This window comes from Etheostoma spectabile, chromosome 14 (genome assembly GCF_008692095.1).
Source record: "Etheostoma spectabile isolate EspeVRDwgs_2016 chromosome 14, UIUC_Espe_1.0, whole genome shotgun sequence".
Taxonomy (NCBI): Eukaryota; Metazoa; Chordata; class Actinopteri; order Perciformes; family Percidae; genus Etheostoma; species Etheostoma spectabile.
In genome coordinates, this window is record NC_045746.1 from 16638278 (window position 1) to 16659831 (window position 21554).

The 21554-nt window shown below is 39.8% G+C and overlaps 1 protein-coding gene across 4 annotated transcripts in view; it reads left to right on the plus strand.

Moving 5' to 3' along the window:
* Nucleotides 1-21554, plus strand: part of ext1c (exostoses (multiple) 1c) — an 81528-nt gene that overhangs the window by 18650 nt on the left and 41324 nt on the right. The gene's annotated exons all lie outside the window — the stretch shown is intronic.

A 21554-nucleotide genomic window follows, 5' to 3' on the forward strand; every position in this document is an offset into this window, starting at 1 on the left:
TTTATTCGAGCCAACTAATTTAAGCATATGACTTTTGTCAGGGTTTGAAAACAGTTTGTACAGACATGTATACCATATACTGTATATTTCCATTTCAGCCGCCCTATGTGCTGTTGAGGCCACAGAGTGGTTTTCAAGTATGTGAGCGCCATTGTTGAGTTAATAATGAAAAGCTTTAGGAAACACACCCGTCTGGCTAATACATGTTGCAGCAGGAGCTTGGCAAACATGTCTCATCCTCTCAGTACTTTTCTTCTATTGGCTTATTGTAGCTCAGACTGTGATTTGAAAACAGATGGCAATAGATACATGAACCTAAAAACTTTTTTTTGATTGTAAAATAGTTATGCAAATTCCCTGGGAATTAATATTAGATGTAAAATATCTTAAAATCTTGTTTTTATCTAATTGCAATAGTATATTTGTGTGGGGTGGACAACGACGACGAAGAAGGACCACTAAAGGTTAGGTTAATGCAAAGCCATCATCTTCTATTATTATTTACAATAGTTATTACATTATTGATATAGAGGAGCTATACCAATCTTTAACACAGCCCTTTTGTTTCATTCCACTTGCTTAACTTACACTTTGCAATTTAAATCTCTGAAGTTGAAGTGCTGACAGAACTCCTCAGTATAAAGTCTTTGCCTGTCCATTCATACACAGATACCAAGGATAGTGCAGAACATTCAGAGACAGGAGAAGATGAATTGCAGTGAAAGATGAGAAGAATGAGAATAAGGAGTAAGAGCCACACCACAATGTCTATTAAAGTTTGAGTAGATTCCTCGACAGTTTAAGACCGCTAAGCAACAATTGGAAAAACTATCAACACTGCTTTTATTTTATTTTAAGACGATGAATTTTGGACTTAATTTATTGTATGATTCATAGTCTGAAAAACCGAAACGGAATAAAGTGAAGTCAAAGGCAGTGGACCATCCAGGCAGTTCTATGTAAATACTAAAGCTGTTTAAAGAAAACTTTGGTCTCAGTAAAAACAGCATTGTTTTTCTGTTGTTTTTTTCCCCAAAATTGGTCTGAACATCTATAGCTCCTCACTGTACTCTAGACTGGACAAGCCCAGCTAAGTTAGGATAGAGGGTTGGCTCTGAATTCATTCAAGTCATCATACAGCACTTCAAGTCAAAAGAACTCATGTTCATAAGTTACATTAAAACTATATATTTAAAGTAAAAATAATAAAACATTAACTTTATGATGAAGATTTGTTCCTTTTTGACTGAGTCCAGTATATGGTTTAGCAGTGTAATATTTAGAAATTGCTTCTGCATCTCTTAAATGCTCCTCTCTGTTGGACTGATCTGTTGGACTTTTCTGGCATAATAGAAGCAAACCGCTAAACCCCAATTTAGATCCAAGGCACCTGGAGCTAGAAGTTGTTTTAATGTGCTGTCAGATGCATGCTCAAAGCAAGTATCTTTTCAAATTTAATTTACCCCGGGAAAAGCCGTTAGGTGATGGTTCTGATCCATGCACAGTCCTTGCTCATGTGGCCTATAACTAGCCGCCGTAGGCTTGTTTACATTGGGCTGGGCAGCAAAGGGATGGAGCTGCTCAACACTGTATGAAAGAGCTCATTTATTCCACACAGCCCGCTACTCAGACACCCGGGTGGGCAGGGAGTGCGTGGGGTGGGGAGGATAGTGGGGGAGGTCCCATGCGGTATTTTGCAGTAGATTTGGATATGCAAACGGCTCTTAGGGTGTAAGGGTGTGAATGGGGGAGGTAATGTGAGGGACAGCTGCCATTTGTAAGAAAAACACAAAACTCTAGATGGGTAGGTGAAGCAGGGATTTGAGGTGGGAGCAGTGAGGGAAGGTGAGGGTCCACCTCTTGTTTTGCATTCTTTGAATCTCCTTTTGGGGAAAGAAGAAGAAGGGGATTTCAAAGGGGAGAGCAGGAAGACCGTGGAAACAAAAAGATGAAAAAGACAAAGAAAAAAGGATGATAAACAAACTGCATGAGCAAGGCTTATGTTTAAAAACCATGTAGAGACACACCCTCACCTCTCCATCTGCCTGCTACCATTTCCTCCCTCTCTCATATGTCTTACCTTCAATCTTTTAATTCTTTCCTTTTAGTCTTCTCTCTTCAGTTTCTGGCAAAAATCCTGCACCTGCAAAAAAAACAGCATGCTAATAATAATTCCCCGTCACCGAGCGATCGTGTGTGTGTGACTGTCACTGCTAGAAATGCATGAGATCGTGACTGTGTTTGAGAGAGACTGTGTCACAGTCAGTGAGGCTCTTAGAAGGTGGCACCAAGTTAATGTGCACATGCATCTGGTACACTAGCAGATTAGCCCTGAGGGACCTGGACAACACAGCAATCAATGGACAAAGGGCACAAGAGGGGGGAGGGGAGGAAGAATTAGGAGGGAGGGGGATAGATCAAAAGACTGACATCATTTTCCCACCCAAGTTAAAACCTTAACATCCCACCCCCCTACTTAGATGCATAAAATTAATTGGGCTGTAAAGTGACTGCCCCAAAAATGGCATAATAATAATAATAATAATAATTATAATAATTATTATTATTATTATTATTATCATTATTATTATTATTGTGTTTGAGTTTAAGGTAGGTTTCACTGCAAACATGTTATTCTACACCCAGGAGACATTCTGAGTTTTGTGTAAAAAAAAACACCGCTCTGTCATTTTTGGAATTGCAGATAACGATTATTTTCATTATCAATCTATTGATAATTGATGATTTCTCCAATTAATGAATCCATCCACCCAAAACCCTAAGTTACAATTACATCAAACAGTGGAAAACAGCAAATCCTCACATTGGAGAAGTGGTGTAACTGATAAAGGACAAACAACTAATCAAAAATCTAAATTGTTTTTTGAATTATTTTCTTTAGATCAACTTATGGTTTCAGCACTAATTCAGTGCAATTGGGCTCCGATGAGTTGAGGCATTATGGGTGTCAAAGCAGAAAGCTCTGGTAAGAAAAACGCTATCAAAAAATCTAAGACCAGCAACTGCACATTCCTGGTTGATAACTTTGTACTAACAACATCTTAGTCCTTCGTTCACATGCTGATTCACAATGTAGATTAAATTACTTTTGCAGTTTAAATCCTATTTACATCTTATGTTATTAGACAAAGTTTTAACCTATTACCGGTAAACCACTGTACATTGTTTTCGTGTCGGATAAACCTTAAAGTTCTCATATTATGCTTTTCCCCTTTCCTTTATTGTGTTATGTATCTTTTTGTGCAGGTTATAGGTTTACAAAGTGAAGAAGCCCAAGGTCCACCCCAAATGGATTCACCATCTTCAACAACACTGTTCCAAACAGCTCTGTTGTAGTTCAGCCTTTATTTCCATGACGAACGCTCGTCACTTTGTAACACGTTATTATGCTCGCCTAGCTGCTGGCGTGGCACACCCTCACATCTGCAACTTACTAGTTAGTAGTCCTTACCTAGGTACTGCGCATGTTTTGTACGTAGGGAGGAGATGGGACAGAAGTTTGATGCCTCGCTTGGTAGCTAAAACAGTTTTTTGAAAATTAAACTGCATCAACCTATTTTTGTACAACCTCTAAATACAATTATGAACCTGAAAATTAGCATCATATGAGCACTTTAAAACATATTGATCTATTACTCAAACTGGCTTGATTGTATTTCATTATCTTTCAGCCAGTAAGACATTGGTCTACTAACCACACAACATTGCTCATCACATCCAGGTCATACTGTAGGTTAATTGTTGGTCATCAGTCAATTCAATCTGCCACTGTAGTTTTACACGTTACTGCTTAACAATGAAAGAGTTGCTTCACCCAAATCACCCAAAGCATTTTTATTTTCTTTACCTTTGATGGTATTTAGCCATGCACCTGCTGATAGTTCGGGTTCTATTTGCCAAGGTTTTGAGTTATTTTATACCTGAGATTTCCGCCTTCACTGCAATACAAAAGTGGGGATGGAATGTCTTTGTGGTGCTCACAGCATTGAAAACTTAAAAATATTCTGCAGCAACATCTCTTTCTAGAAACAGCATCCAAGTTACTCTATAAGCCACAGACCAGGCTTTCAGCAGGCTTCATAGTGCATATTTCCTTGGTTGAAAAAAGCTCAATTGAAATTTGTTCTTAGTGGGTGCTCTGGATTATCCTGAATCATCCCCAACAAAGACGCCTATTCATCAAAACAAAGTAGTCTACAACCTGTGTTCAACCCATGTTTGGGTAAAGACACATTTTCCCATTTAGACTGATTGATTGTTTTAAACCGCATTACTGTGCCACTCACTACCAAACTGCAGTGTAAAGCATTGAAAAGCTGCCCTTCTATGTCTTTTTGCTGCACTGCTGAATAGCTGCAGAATGCACACTCTTTTGGCTTTATGAAACAATGATAATACCTCCAAGGTTGTTAGCAGAATAGTTTTTAAAAACGGATTAAGTTTAAATACCTTTACCCCTGCCATGTCTATTAATACAATTTTACTATTTTAAAGTACAGAATAATTGGTAAATGGCACCCAAAAATCCCATTAAAATGTGCCATAAGGAAAAAGAAATCTGAATAGGAACAGGAGGTGCCTGGAATTACTTTTCGGGTCTATCGAATTTGGTGTGTAAGTTTGAGTGTGTGCGTGTGCATGGATATGGATGATAGGAGAGAAAACAGAATGAAGTAGCAAAGAGACAAGTTGGAGGTAGGACACAGTGGTACCCAAGGCAATAGGAGCAGCAAGAGAGAAATGAAGAAAAGGAGAATGTCATGTAATAAAGATTACAAAAAATGGTAAAAAAACAGCAATGGATACTGCAGGCAACTTACGGGAAAAGCGAGAATGAAATGGGGCAAGCGGGAGGGTGACAAAGTCTAAGAAAAAGACAGAGTTGAGAAAAAAGGAATTAGAAGAAAGGGGATACTTGAAGCAAGGGAGAAGCTGTGCTGCAGCCTAATGGCCTAGTTTCCCTTACTTTAGAGAATTCTCTTAGAAAGGGAAGAGAAACGTGCATTGTACAGTGAATGTAAATGAGCAAGAGTGTGAAAAAAAGAGAGGGGAGGAAAAAAAAAAGGGATACTTAGGAGATACAAAAGGTACCACAGAAAATCCAAAGTTCTCAGGTGAGGGGGTTCTGGGTTTGAACAGAGATGGGCAGGATGGGAGGGGGAGATCGAAGTGACATGGAGGATGTGTAATGGCACAATGCTCTAATGCCCTGTTGGTCTAAAATGGCCTTGGCGCATAAGGGCTGGTGTTGGAAACCGATGGGTCATTATTAATGCCCCTAGTTGAAGGGACTCAAGGTTGTTGAAAGAGCAAGCAATCAGACTTTAAAACCTGTTCAGGATGAATGCAGCATACTAATCAGACAAAACACAACTGCAAGAATATTGCGGCATTGAAATACTTTAGAAATGCTTCCATGCATATGTAATTTGCAGACTTTTATGCTTTCATTTCATTCAATAATTCTGATTTCAGTGTGGTGTGTGAAACCTGAATCAGCAATGGAAAGGAAAACAGTGTCATTGTTATCTGCTGGCAGACATGAAAAAGGCCCCCCATTGCTGTGTAGTTACTAGTTCTGCACATATACATTTTGAATTACTAGGTTATGTGCATGCAAGCACAGTTGTGTGTGTTGTGTGGGTCTGTAAACGCTATACAAGAGTGTGCGATTTGAGATTTTGGCAAACCAAATAAGAAACGCTGCAGTCCACTGTAATTAGGGCCTGTGAAATTGTACCTCTGAAGATGCTGTGGTCTGAGTGTGTGTGTGTGTGGTTTGCGTGGCCACCCTCTGCTGTCTCTGTTTAGAATACTTGGAAATGAGAGGCAGCCTTGTGATTCTTTGGCACTTGTACACTCCGTCCTCCGTTCTTTTTCCTCCTCTCCAGCTCGTATTTTTTTTAATCCCACACATCACTCTTTCTTGCTTCCACTGTGCTTTTGTGAAGTCTGGTCAAAAATATTAATCAAGTCACAGAGTGCTCCAACAGTACAGCAAAGGTTGAACGGAAGGCATGACATTCACCTGTTGGCCAATGTAGCTGATTGATTTTGTTTTTCTTTAAAGCTACTATAATCAACAATGGATCAAATGATGGTGCGTAAAGTGAAAGGGGTCACTCATAGTGATAAACCCACAGAGAACCATCACCCTGCTCTGCAATTCCTCACACGCAGCTCTATGTAGCATTTTAGCATCTTGTTTGGGTGTTACGGCGCACAGCTTCAGTGTTTCGGTTCACTCTCGCCGCACTCTTCAGCATTGTTTTCAGCTGTAGCAGAGGCTCTGTTCAACAAAGAAAATGTGCATGTGAATCCATTGTACACTACCTGCTCAGCAACAAAAGATAGACAACGTTAGAAGCTATAGCTGGTAAACATACAATAGTTATCAGTAGAGATCAGACCAGAGCTAACAGGAGAGTCAATATAAGACTTACATTCTTCAGGTGGCCAGAAACACGACTCTAAACAAATACTAATGTTGCTCTACATCTTTTTGGATGTGTAATAGATATCCCTTTCCACAAATCCAAGTTAAAACACAAACAAAACTTTTGTTTGGTTGTGTTTTGTCTTCTAAATTGTTTTATCAACTTAAAATTAGGATCATTGATTGTTAATTTAGTCAACTTTCTTTAAAAAAAAAAAAAAAGAATTCTTTGTGTAAAACCAAAATATATTTGATGTCAATCACAGTGGTTGCAGGACCTCAAAGAGTTTAATACAGTCACAGGAGTTAAAGGAATACAACTGAATACATTTTACACTCTTCATCGATGGTGACTTCAGAGTCAATTTGTATCATGCTATTACATCCAGACCACAGTTTTATTTTGCCGAGCCATTTTATTTATTTTTTTGCTAGATATCCTAACATATATGATTTCAATGGATTCAGCTGGACAAATGATACTTGGGACAAGGAATCATTTGTTAGGTGTTGGTTTTTCATTATTGTTTTAGCTGAAACTATGAGAGAGACTCAAAATCCATTTTAACTTCACTTCAACTGATGGGAGTGATTTCTTTGGCTGTAACGTTAACTTGGAGGAGTGCTCAGTGTTGGCGGAGAGTCTTCTACTGCAGCTCCCCAGACTACCACAGTTTTCATTCCTTAGTGTTGAGAAATGGTGTATCCTTGGTCAAATGCAAGCCAGTCGCGACCTGCTTGTCATTTCTCATTAAATGTTTGTGGTTAAATCTTCATCCCTTCATTGTTCTCTCAACCGCTGCTCTCTGTTTGAAAACTTGAGTCATATTTATAGCCTCCCACTTCCTACATGCTGCTTTTTCAGTTGGAGTTTCTCGTCAGTCTCAATTCTTCATTTCTCAAAAATATAATATATCCGTCTAGTCTGAGGGCATTCAATGTGACAAAAGCTTGTTGTTTACAGTTGTTTACGCTCTGGCAAAAAAACAGTGACACCACCTCATGAGGCAATCAAGGTCTCAGCAGCTTTGTGTTGCACAAGCTCTGGATAACTTCAACAGTGTTTGTCATACAGAAACTTGATCAGAGAATGAAAATGCCTGGTGGCATTTCTGACACACCTGGCTTTACCTTTGGGAAGTCACATAATGTGGCATGGGTGTTCACCGGTTTTTCAACTTCTAATAACGATTCTCACTCCGTCTCTAACTCACACCTCACAACCCCGTTGCTTTTCTCCCAACATCTTGTCCTCCTCCTGCTCTCTCACTTTTTATTTCAGACTGTACTTTACAAAGTCCTCCTACACTTCAGTGCAAGCCTGCTACAATATTTCTGAGCTCCGGTATGCATAATTTATCAACAGACCCCTGCTTTTCCATAAAGGCAAACTTTTTTTGACAGCACAGCTTTGTCTGCAGTGTCACACACAATTGTTTCACACGCTGTTGTTTTGGTTACATGCACATGGATGCACATATGCATGCTCGAAAACAGTGATGTACAGTCTCTTCTTTGCTCTCAATTGTTAATTCATGCATTCCTTCTCTGACACCAAGTGTCCCATCCCATGATGTTTGAAAAGTCCTCTTGTATAGGGGTCATCCTATTTTCCAAAACTTTGTAGATCAGTTATAAGCCATTAATAAGAACAACTTTTAGGTTTGAAGTTTGTATGTTTTTTTTAATGGATTACCAACGTTATTAACTGCATTATTTCTAAATAGAACAGATAAACACTGGCCCAAAGGATTTTGTTGTTGTTGGTGGCAATCCATTAATAAATGCTTAAGTTTGACATTTAAAAAAAAAAAAAATCTCTTGTGAGGGTTAGGGTTAGGTTTTTTGGGTTAGGCCAGGCAACCAGAGGAGACTCTAGTCCCAAATTATAATTTTTACACTTTGTTTTTTGTACTGATGTAAAAATAACAAGCTGGTAATTATAAACTTTAGAAGTGCTGGTAGGTGGATTTTGTTCACCATTTCCAATCTCTGTTCTGAGCTCAGCTTACCCTGCTGCTGTAGCTTCAAATTTTGTATCAGACAGGTAAGGGTAGGTGTTGATGCATGATATTTCATTTTGGGATTAAACATTTGATTTTTTGAGGCCGGCCTTCAGCTGGTTGGGTCACGTCGAACTCTTAGTTTTTATTGCAATTATCTTTGATACAACACATTTTTGGGAAAGTACTGGAGAATCTTCGCCCCGGCTGCCAGACTTTGCATAACAGTTAGGCCTCTACTGGGTTTCTAGAAAAAGTCTTTCCATCCACTCATAAAATCTAGTCATATAGTGCAGCTAATACAGTCCAGCTGCTTCAAAGAAGATCACCTTACCTGTAATATCCTCTGTCTGTTGGTTGACCTCACTGTATTCACTTATTACAGACATATGTGAAAACAGTGATGATTTAAAAATCATTGCGACTGATCGTCTTAAGGACTTTGGAGGCAATAGTAGCTCACAGATCACAGGAAGCAAACAATGACTAGTGGAAAATCTTGGCAGGAATAACCTCAATTTATTTGAAATGCTTTGAAGATCTGTTTAATCCAGGTAAACTTTATTAAGGAAGCTGTGCAGTTACAGTAGGGGATCTGTGTCACACTGATATGACAGTATGAGTATTAGCATTTTTTACCAGAAATTGTCCAGAGCGGAAGGGTAACCAAAGCCAAATGTAATAACATGCAGGACAAAACACCGATGGGAGATTGAAGATTCAAACATTTTTGCACGATTTATTGGTTTTAAGAATTAAATTAATTACAGAAACCATGATGACATAAGTTAATATAATTTAGTTTTCTGTTTTTACAGAAAAGGAGAAGCTGCGATGGGTAATATCTGGTTTGTGAGCTTATGAGAATAGCAAATTTCTTATTCAAAAAGAAATTACAAAAAAGACTTATTCCGGGGTTTTTTTGGCACATTTTCACGTGAACACTGTAGGTTTATGGAGACTATAGAGGAAATAGGTATTGCAGTACCTTTTAATAGTTGCCATTTTATCCGGCGCTGGGTGTTCTGTTCTTTCCAGATTGATCTGGTTTGTGCAGATTTGCAGAACATTTTGTGATGTTGCTTTTCTGTCATTGTGTTCTTTTCACATCAGTTCAAAGGGATGATTCAATTTTGATAGCTGATTGTCATGATTGGTGCGGATGTAAAATAATCATTAGTTTCAGGATTGGGGCTTGAAAATTGGCAGATGTCCTTCTGGTGGCCTGCGTCCAATAATTTTGAACCTGATACCCACTCCACCCAGCAGTTGGCCACCTGTGCAAAGGATGTAATCGTTCCACCTAGTGTTTTTTGGTATTCTTTACACCACTATTTCTGTTTTACCTACATAAGATTTCAGCCCCCACGCAGTAATTTTTCAAGTGATGTTTAAAATAATTAAATATAACAGGAACATTTAGTTCATCATGTAATAGACCTCACACTATGAACAGTTGTTTATTCTGCTTGTTTGGGTGTCGGAGGTTTGGAAAAGGTTGCTCTGTACTATTTGCTGACTGCACTGCTTGTGAGAATCACAAGTTTCACACGGGAAAAGCATGCATTTTTCACTACCAGCTCCTCATTTCTCAATTATCTCAGCTCATGCTTTGTTTTCTCTTTAAAACTGCGGGATATATTGAGTGGGCAGCTCCAGTCTGTCAAGTGCCTATCAGGTTTCTTAAGGAAGGCCGTTTGGCCTGGGGGCTCTTTCACTAGTGTGGATGTCCTCTTAATGGGTGCCCATTCAGTGTCCTAATGGGCCCTTGATCAACCCCGGCTAACACCACAGCGATCATAGCAGGAAAAGCCTCTGGCGACCTTGCTCGCTTTTGTCCAGGCCAACTGGAGCGTAAAAACTTTGACAATGCAGTTGGGAGAGAGAGAGAGAGAGAGAGAGATGTGGAGGGAGACATTTTTCATTCCTTATGCATTTAAAGAGCGAAACCTCTGCTCAGTGGCCTGGGTTTCTGTTTACTGGTTTTTGATAGCATCTATTTGACCTTGACCTCACCACACACTGTAAAAGTCTATGGTTTAGAGATTACGGAGGCAAAGAAGATGAGAGATTAGTGATATCTCTTCTTGGTTTCCTGATCTTTGAGAAAGGGATAATAGATTTAGGGGGAAAGTGGAAGGCACAATTGGATAATTAACTTTTTGAATTACGTTAAAAAAAAAAAGCTCAATCTTACCAGTAAGAAAGATATGCAGAAACTGTTTTAGAAGTTAAACCCATTAATGTGGAGAAGAAGCCAGCAGCCAAATCATTACTTACAGACACACAGCACTCAGACCAGATTTTGCTTCAATTAGGTTTTCCCAAACACATTCTGAAGATTTTTTTAAACACTTTCTCACATTACCCCTACATTGCCTGAGATACATGATGTAAAATTAGGTCAAAAAATATTGTGTAGTAAGTTTGCAGTAAGATGAAAAGGCTTTTTAATAACTCTCTTTGATGTAGCGTGAAGCACTCCGATTGGTCGGTCTTGAGATGAATGACTGATACATATTGATAATCCGAGCACTAGAAGGTTCAAAGGACTCACTAATATATGCTGCACTGTCAGCGTTAGAATGATCTACCCTGTTTTTTAATAACGCAGGGGGTATTGGGGTTAAACTGGGATTTGGATGAGAGCCCGTCTAAGCGACCAGTATTTTGTAATGCAAACTTTTTCCTAACCCTCCATGTGGATTGCTTAATTATTTTACACATACGCCGTCCTTTATTGGAGCATGATAGCAAGGCTTGTAAAATGAATGTGTGTGTTTTCTGGGAGGCACATATCTATATTTCTATTACTTGATTGAGGTTTTTGGGCAGGCATGTGGTTCTGAGTTTCCATTTGGGACAGTACACAAAGCCTTATGCGTTCCACTTTATCGTCACTTAAGGTGTATGAAATGGCATTCATATTAGATAACAGATTGTTCAGACTTTGTTGAAGTCTGACCTGTCTTTTATGCCATTATCTGAGGAGTATTTATCATACAGGTGATAAAGGAGTACACTGCACACTTTTTTAATTAATATGTGAGCAGTTTGGGAAAGGCACCTGTTGTAGCAGCACATGTTCTCTTAAAGTTATAGTGCGTAGTTTCTGTCGCTCCAATGAGGAATTCTAATTAATGACGACAAAAGGAGCCAAGGAGTACCCGGAGGAAGATTAAAAAAAAAAAAACTGATGAATGGATGGATTCTTCAGAAGAAGTAATTGTCTTCACTAGACCTTTCACGTGGAAAAGTCAACAGATGACACAACCTTCTGAACATAGTCATACTGAGAAATACAGAGAAAGTTGTCTGGAGCTGATAGTCTTACTGTAATTAGCTTTGTAGCAACTCATTTGGCCATGGCTTAATGTAACAGATGTGTATTAAAAGTTACCTGGTAAAGCTTTAAGTTCTTGATTGTCAGAGAGGTTTTGAAATCGGGCCTACTGTGCTCCTTCTGCTGTGCTGCTCAGCCAACACCTCTTTGTCCAATACTGCTGCTTGAAGAAAGGGCGTAAACCACTGCTTAAACTATAAAGGGGACCTCATAAATGATAAAATCCTTATCAAATTTATTTTTTCTTGTAGTTTTACTAAAGTGCATAGAGAGACAGAATAATAAAGTTTTTCAGGAGCCTCACCTGTTTTGTTGCTTCTACTGAAATGTAATCCACTCATCACAAGTTGAAAAGTGCATGCATGAGTGTGTTTTTGTGTGCGTCACTGTTGCCAAACCCAACAGTAGACAATTTGGTATATGTGTCCCAGATAAGGGCTTTTATTCTTCTACCTAACAAATGAAGAATGTGTAGAAGATCATGAATTACTCATGAGGTCTGGTGTTGAACTCTTATTTAATGATAGTGGCGCTGGGATCGCTCTGTACCTCTCGCCTGTCTCACTCCTCATCACCTTTGATGAATGAGAAACTAGTCGAGAGAGAAAGAGGGAGTGAGTCAAAATTTCCCCTTAGTTGCTCTCAAAATGTCTTCTGCACTGTAGTCTCTCTGAAACTGCACGATAGACAAAAACCCTGCAAGCCACAGTTGCACCTCAGAGTGTATGATGTATGGCCCGCTGCACTTCCTTGTCAGACTGAACACTCACCTACAGCACACTGCAAAACAGTCTTCCTCCAAATGGCACTGTACCGGATATACACAGTTTGTCAGGTCTGCGCGTCGTGTGAAAAATAGGCTTTATGTTGCATCCCCCTGCTCTACCTAAAAGTCTCTCTCTCGATTAAAAACTCGGCACAGTGAGCTCCTTCATTGCAGGCCCTGACTCATTCCAATCCACTGCTCATTTCTGTCCTCATTTCCTGTACATTCTGCACACCATTGAGCATATTAAGTCCAGTGCCTGCCATTGCACTGTTCCATGCTCATTATTTTATCGGTCTGCATCTCCATTCCTCAGCAAACGGGTGTGGGGGTGGGCAAATAAGGGGAAAAAACAACATTATAAAATGTAATATACAGTAATTTAAATGATTCAAATTTAATCAAATTGGTCTACAGTCTATGGCCATGCTAGCAGCTTTGTGAGGAACAATGGTGCTTTGAGCTAAATGCTAACATCAACATTAACATGTTTAAACATTCCACAATGCTAACCCGCTGATGTTTAGTATGTTAGCATGCTGACATTTGCTAATTAGCATTAAACACAAAGTACAGTCAAGGCTGATTAAAGTTTGTTGCTAGAGGAGAAGTCAGGGTATCACCAAAGACATTGGGATACATCATATGGGAACCATGAATGTTGGAGCCAGTCTATCCAATAGATGTTCAGATTTTCAAAAACTAGTGGAGCCAGATAAAAAGAAAGGGGATCATCAAAGTCACGTGGAATCATCCGGTGGGGACCAGGAATGTCTGTATTAAATGATCATAAAGCTGAGAGATATTTTGGTTTGGAGCATGGCTAAAAATAAAAAATGATATAAGATGTACTCCTCCACACTGTACCTCACACTCTGTCACTTTTCTTGGAGTCATTCATCTTCAACCTGGTGTATTTATTGCCTTCAGTGATATGTTTATACCATTTCTACTATTAGCTTGCTGTTGGCATCTACTATAATGACCTCTAGCAGTCCTGTAATAGCATTCAGTGTCACTCCCAGCCTTTCACCCAGTGCCAAGCACAGAATTACACTCATACGTACACACCCCTCGTATGCCCCTTAACACTTTTTCTCTTTTCCTGTCTTTGCTGCTGGTCTTTCTTTCACTTGATCGTTCTCTCAAGACAAGATGCATGTAGTCGCACACACCCATGCTCATGTTTCTTGCTGTGTGCCCAGCCAGCAGTGTCCTGTGTGCGCTCAGTCCTGCTTCTGTGTTTCCAGCTGTCCACCGGTTATCACTCTCACTCGGTCTCACTGTCCATGGGTTCCAGTAACCAGAGCACTCTGTCTCCATGTGGTGACCTTCCCTCCCTTACTGTAAGATGAGTCTTCACATACTTCCCTCTTTTCCGTCTCTTTGTTGTCTCGACTTCCGCTATCTATTTCTGTTTTCTGCCCTTTAGGAAAAGAGATTTACTATTTCTGCCTCTTTTACTTTTATTATTAGATAATATTATAATGCGCCGCTGTTGTTTTTTATTTGGCTGCTGATCCCCCATCTCCCTTGCCTTTCTACCCATAAGCATGTAACGTGATCAGGTGTGTGTGAACCATTTTGGTTATATTCATGTTAGCTCCTAGCTTGGACCCCAAAAGCAGATTCAGACTCAGGCACAATGGATTGGAGTTTATAGTTTTATTTTATCTCTGTACTTGCAAGTGAAGTGAGTAAAACAGTGTGGTAATGTGGCTATCCTGGTGGAAGCAGAAGCATCTGGTGGTGGGGAATTTTGTGGCAGGGCAATGGCAGAGAATGAGCAGGAGGCAGACTCAGCTTAGGTGCTGGGGATGGAAGAGACACAGGTGAGGTTAATTTCAGCAGAGTCACAACAATGGGTCAAAAGCAGATTATTCACTGGAGTTTAAGCCTGAAGAGTTAACACCTAGAATGTGAAAACAATCTTGCAATGAGTGAGTGGAGAGCAAGGTTTCTTATACTGAACTTGATGGAAAATGGAAGTCAGGTTTGCCCTTAGACAGTTAAAGAAATAGACCAACAGATTCCATTGCTCTAGACAGAAACCAGTGAAGGTTATTAGAAGCACATTTCCGGTGAGTGCTGCGCGTTACTGCGCAGTTGTCAAATGAGCTTGAACCTAAAACAGAACCTAAACAGCTAATGTAAGTTGAAACTGCCTGTGAGCTTATCCCATACTGTTGGGTAATTCCTATACTATGCAACAGTACGTTGTGTGGTTATGACACAATCGTTAGCCTATTTTTACAAAAGATTCGGCTACAGAGCCATAACGTGAAGTACAAGGTAATGAAGCCTTCTATACATTGTTGTTTCTTTAGAAATAAACAATGGAAAAATAGTCTTTAAATGCTTCAGATGTAAAGTTTTCACTGTAAAAGTGACAGTACAATGAATGAGATGGAATAGCAATGGAATGCTAACGGCAGGAGATGGCTTGTTAGCATCAAAATGGCAAGTTTACCCCCTTGTGTGTGCCTGGTAACAACTGTAGAGCCACGCCCCTGCTGAAGAGCACCCACACAAACACACACACACAGGCCAGGAGACAGGGAAAGACAGACAGGGAAACAAACAGGAAACACAGGGGAATTCAGAGATCATAGACCGGGTTGTGAAAATTCACTTCAAAAAGTAGATTATGTCTGTAATTGATTGTATTTTATAATTGTATCCTCAAGATTTTATCTTCTGTGCTTGATTACATTTTTATTTTTATAGCAACTTTTTTTACCTGACCAAACAGCCATACAAACCTGTAATTCACAACCACTCACAGTCAAAAATGTAAGTGGAATCCACTCTTTTCTTTTCATGATGCAAAGGGGGTGGATTTAGGTAAAATAGTGTATTGATTTCTCAATAACAAGAGGAATAGAGAAAATGTGGATGGCATTTTGAATAATTTAGATTCACAAAGGCAATTGCAAGTTGATTTAATATTTTGTTTGTGCAGTGCATTACACTCCCTTTTCCCACACGCACCCAGCTTCTGCTTACTTACTATGCACATGCAAGCACTTGCGCACACTCTGTCACACTCTATCAAGGCCTCTAATAGGGTATAGGCTGATGGAGCAGCCAGGCCTACTCAGCAGACAGTGGAAGAGTGAATCTATATTCAGTCTCTGCACTTCTTCCTCCTCCTCTGGAGCCTCATGAACTCAAGGGAATCCATGGAGCCAATAAACGTACCGTGATCAATGGAGGCATGCTCCCTTGAATGCAATCCATACTCCACGAGGCACGGACGTTTTTTCTGTGTAGGCTAAGTGTCTGTATGTGGTCATTCTTTATTTTTGTGTCTGGTGGTCAACAAGCTCCAGTGGTTTGGTAGAGGTTTAGTGCATGTGTGCACTCATTAGCAGTTGTGTGTGTAACGGAAAGCCATTTAGTGAAAGCGACGGAGTCAGAAAGAGAAAAAGAGAGAATGAATTAGGTAATGAGTCTCTGTTTCTCGGTGTTGCGGCTATTGGTTTAGTACAGAGCAACTGCAGCAGATGAGCGAGGGGGAGTAACAACGTTAGTGTCCGATAAAATGCAACTTCCCATGAGAGTGCCCTTACTGCCACATTCCTGCTTAGGTTAATGCAATGATGATTAAACATGTGGGCCTTTATTGATCGCTATAGAAAGATTCTCTTCATTCAGAGGTCAGGAAGAGCTACAGGATGGGTGTTAAAGCTGGTAGGATCTAGTGTCTTACCTCAGATGTTCTTTCTTTTTGTCTTGACATTAAGATCAAATGGGCTTGCTTATTTGTAAAATGCTATAATATTGAATGAAGCCTCTTGTATTATTTTATTTCTCATGTAAGAAAAATGAGAATAAAAAGTATCACAAGATTAAGTTTGTGAAAGTCAGCAAAGTTCTTATTTCTTTCTGAAATGATGAAGGGAAACCGGAAAGGAGATGAGCATCTTGACAAAAACCTAATGATAAGTTGCCTCTGGTGAACCATTGTGGCCACACTCTTGTGCATTTCAAGATGTAATATCAGCACTCTATTGAACTGTATGCCACCACACTGGTGTGCCGCTCAGCCAAAAGACAGCAATATCATCCTGAGAGGCTTTTGGTTGCAGTTATGGTAACACAAAATATCCTCATTTCATTGGAAATTATGCTGCAATTGTTTTGTGTGATATGTGTGGGCTAGCTGGTTGTGGGTGTAAAGATAGTGCCATTTGTAATTGATTAAGCCTATAATCAGGCCATCGTTTGTATTGAAATGGTTTTGCTCAATGATTATTGGCTGGAAACTTGCTATCCTGCTGCTGTGTTTGAAAATACCACTGGTTGGATGTGAAAGTGAAAGAGAGAACCAAAGAGAGAGGAAGCATGCTTGAGGCAGAGACAATTTTTTTTTTTTTTACTGTCTCTCTCTCTTTCTGTCTTTCTTGTCTTTTTCCTCCCTCTCTTATACCATCCCTCCCTCTTTCCATCTCCCTTTCTGTCTTACGGTAATGCTCCATTGATCTATGCTGGGAAAATATATTGCTAATTCACTGAACCCTGCTCAGCCTCTGCTCTGCCTTGGGCTGATTGCACTAGTTCATCCTTAATGTTGCCTTTCTGTAAGCTTTCTCTCTACCTCCGTCAGTTAGCGTCCCAACCGGATACGTTTAACCCTTCAGTCTTCAAGTGCACTGCAGTGGGGCTGCCGGCTAATGGAAAGGCAGACTCGTCTCTTCAGCAGGTGGTGCTAATGATGACAGCGCCAGAGTACAAGTGCCAAGTAAACTGAGTTGGTAAAAGTGATGATATGATTAGCAGTGCTCTCAGCAGTGCGTGCGTGCGCGTTGTGAAAGTTGTAGAGGAAAAACTTCTGCAGCAGTTTAACTTTCAGAAAAGATTACCTACAGACAAATTAAATTTAATGATGACTCAGAACTTTGCTGCTTTCCCCCCCGCTTCATTCTACGGCACTTTCATCCAGGGAACCATTTACGTGCATAAATATCCAATGAGGTCTGGGTTCAATCGTGAAGATGCTCATTAAGTCATAGGTAGCTCTTGATTAGAATCGGTCAGCTGCAACAAAGCTGTGATTGATGCAGCACCTCACAAAAATAGAGAATGGAGGTCATTATTGCCATGTTAATATAACAAAAGCAAATCGCAGGCAAATAGAACAGCCAACTCGACAAAAACTATGAAGTCAAATATTAGTTTTCTGGTTTGTATGTTTTTTTTCTGCAATGATGTCTCTTTATCTGTGTCTCTCACAAACTTACACACACGCGCACACACACACACACACACACACACACACACACACACACACACACACACACACACACACACACACACACACACACACACACACACACACACACACACACACACACACACACACACAGGCTTTAGGTCATGATGCTCAGATGTCTCCTGTCCCTTGCTACCTCGCTGCAACATAAGGATGCTCATTTTTACCCTCATTCATCATCTGAATGCCAGGCGCGGCAACCTCTGAAGCACAGTGGATACAATTAAACTAAACCCATTAGAATTGTGCCTGTGATAACTTTGCCAAGGGCAGAGACATAACAACTGAATGCTGGTTTTCAGCCATTTATTGAAATGGACAGCTTTTTTTTTTTTTTTTTTTAAATAAAGTGGAAGTAGTTCTGTAGACGTTAAAGCCTTGGGTACCATATGTTTGGTTTGTATTGATATTTGTTTAAAAGATAAATGAAACTGCACACAAAGTACAGGGGGTACACACATTTTATATATTTTCTGCCAGAATACTTAAATGCAAGGCACAAGCCCTACCTTGTGTGCATCAATATAGTAAATCATAAACGCAAGGCATAATGTTTACTTAAGCTACCCTCTTGGTCAGCAAAGCATTATATTTTATTAACTCTAAAGAGAAAGAAAGAGACATTTAAAAAAAATAGTTAGACATTTTGGGAATTCTTTTTAATTTTTTTATTATTTAGGTACTTTCTTGCCAAAAGTGAGATAAGAAGATTGATACCACTCTTCATGTCTGTGTGCTAAATATGTCACTTTTAGCTTCGTACAAAGACGAGGGAACAAGGAAACAGCTCAAAGATTACAAAATCTGACGTTATAATTTGTGTTTCATCTCTACAAAAACTGTAAAGGCAGATTGTGTTACCTTTTGACAGAGCCAGGCTAGTTATTACCCCCGTTTTTATAATTTATGCTAAGATTAGCTTACCGGTTGCTGGAGGTACTGTATATTCATTTTTAGACATGGCAGTAGTATCAATCTCCTCATCTTACTCTCAGCAAAGAAAGGACAACTATTCCAAAAAAAAAAATTGATTGACAATAAAATTTCAAAATATTTCATTGTTTTTGCCGTACAACATAAGTAGACCAAACAAAGCAATTGGAAAACAATTTCATCGTCATGACCTTGCTCCAAGCACACCTAAGTCGCCTGTGCCGCTGATGTGATTTCCACGACCGCTTTAATGCTATTGAAGGTTTATTTACATGTCTTTTCAAAAGCAGAAAGTTCTCTTTGATGGAGCTATCAAAGGGGAAAACTGTTGTTTATGTGAAGAAGTCAATGTGTGTGGTCAGACCTTGTCTTTCTCTGTCCCCCTCCCTAGATAGGAGAGAGATAGAGTGGTGTGTGTGGGTGTGTTTGTGTGTGTGTGTGTTGTGTGTGTGTGTGTGTGTGTGTTGTGTGTGTGTGTTGTGTGTGTGTGTGTGTGTGTGTGTGTGTGTGTGTGTGTGTGTGTGTGTGTGTGTGTGTGTGTGTGTGTCAAGGTCAGAGAATGCTGCTTATGGACCTACTGAGGCGTGGCATTTTAAAAATTCTCCATGCAAATCTCTTTTCCTCTCTGTCTGTTTTTCCTCTCCTCTTTCATTCAGTTTTCAAGTGTCATATACTGTATCGCCATTTCTTCCCCACTCCCCAACCTTTTTGTGCATCCTTCTGCACCTGAAAATGTAAATTTAGATGGCTTTAAATATGCACATAGCGCACAAGGTGTCAATCACCACTTTGTTTTCATTACATGTCCCTTATCTAGCTTTTCCAGATGTGCGAGAGGGATGACAAACTGTGGAGTCAGGAAGTGTTTGTGCTGCTTTTGGATACAGTCTAGTTTCATTCGGTGAGCTCTCCCTAGAGGCTGCTGTAGTTCTGCTCTTGTTTTTAGACCAAACAAAAACTGTGATTGGCTCGAGGGCTGTTTCCTGCATGCCAGTCAACTCGTCGGACTTAATTAACCACTAATCTTTCAGATGTCAGCTTCTGAGGCGGGAGCTGAAGGGACTTCAAACTCCCGCTCTTCTCTGTACCGTTTCCCAAAAGCTTTAGGGTTCCTGTACAGAGCACCCCAACCCAGTCCGCCCCCCCTCAAACCCAGAAAACGCCGACATCAGTTACCTCACATCATACCCCTTTGAAGCCAGCAGACGTCAGCCACCCACAGGAAATTGAAAGCTGGGTTGAAAAGAGTGAAAATTAACTGTAATGTTTACTAACGTGTAAAAAAACTAAAAAAGCAAGACAAGTCACTCCTGCCAGGAGGGAGTGGTTGATGGACAGCTGGAGAGGAATGTAATGAATTTCTCTCTGATGCAGTGATGGAGATGGAAGAAGGGATATTGATGTCAGCGTTACAGAGGTAGAATAGTTGGTGTGGACATCACCCAAAATCTGAATCCTTGACTTTCCTGTTTTTCTATGTCACTTTCAGCCAACGTTGCCACATAATAAGCGTAACTGATCTGTTTTTCCAGATTTTCTACTAACTAAAAGATGAATTATGTTTTGCTAGCCAAATGAAGGTTACGCTTACATTCTTTGGTCTCAACTTCAACTTTAAATTTACTGTCCCTGAGGAGAAATTTGTCTTTCAACCAAGTGAAACATAGACCTAAACATAAGATACTACACATAAAACATACTAAAATACATAAACCATACAGTAGAAATATGCAAAACAATTGTTGCTGACATTTTTTCAATTTCCTTGCGGGAGTCATCCCAAAAGGATTGACAAAGAGAAGGCTAATAAAGAGAAATCTAAAACAATACACATTAAGTGACAGCAAAACAGAAAACCTAGAGTACATTTTACCGTCATCATCTAACTCTAACTGAATCATCAGGGGTTAAAAAGACTTTGCCATAACCTGCTGCTGTGCCTGTTTCAATTCCTACTTTATGTAAACTAATTATTCGCTCACATGGTTTGTTTCAAACTAGCATCACTGAGACAGGAGGACGCCTTTCTGATCATGCCACAAACTGACGGTCATCAGCACTGATTTGAGGAGGTCATGTTGAGAGCAAAACATTCCCACAACTTGGATTTACTGTACAGAACAATGAGTGTTGTCCTGTTTCCAGGACAAAATGTATCTGCATGAATTCATTTCATGTGATACACTGTATGCATTTTTAAAATTCCTTGGTCAACTTTTTTTGTCCATTTAGTCACCGACTTTGATCTCAGCATTCGTATGTGGGCGATTCATTAGCAATGCATTGCAACATATTTGCATATTTGTTGGAAATGCCCTTTTATGTATGCTTGTATATAACTTCTGCACCTTTATGAGCCCACTAGGCAAGTTCAGTTAGAATGTTAGCTCCAATATGTTGCTCTAATTAGAGTCAATGTGTCGTTTTGAAAGTGCTCAGCGGGGTATAAGGACTTTTGTAGTGCAGCACACACATGCTGCACAAGTCTTGTTGTTTAATTACTTGATATCACTTTCCCTGAGGCATTGCTACCGCTCCCTTAATTCCTCACTCTTTCATCTCCCTCTTCTACATACCCCCGATACTATTTCCCACACCCTTACTTGCTTTCTTTTTCTTTACTTTCTCTATCTATTCTTCTTTCAAACCTCACAACTGATCACCTTTTCTCCTCTGCAGCTATTCCCTATCGCCTTCCCTCCCTTCATGCTCGTCTCCTTCCTTCTGGATAGACTTATCTGAGATGGCCACTGGCTCATCTGTGACCCAATTAGGCA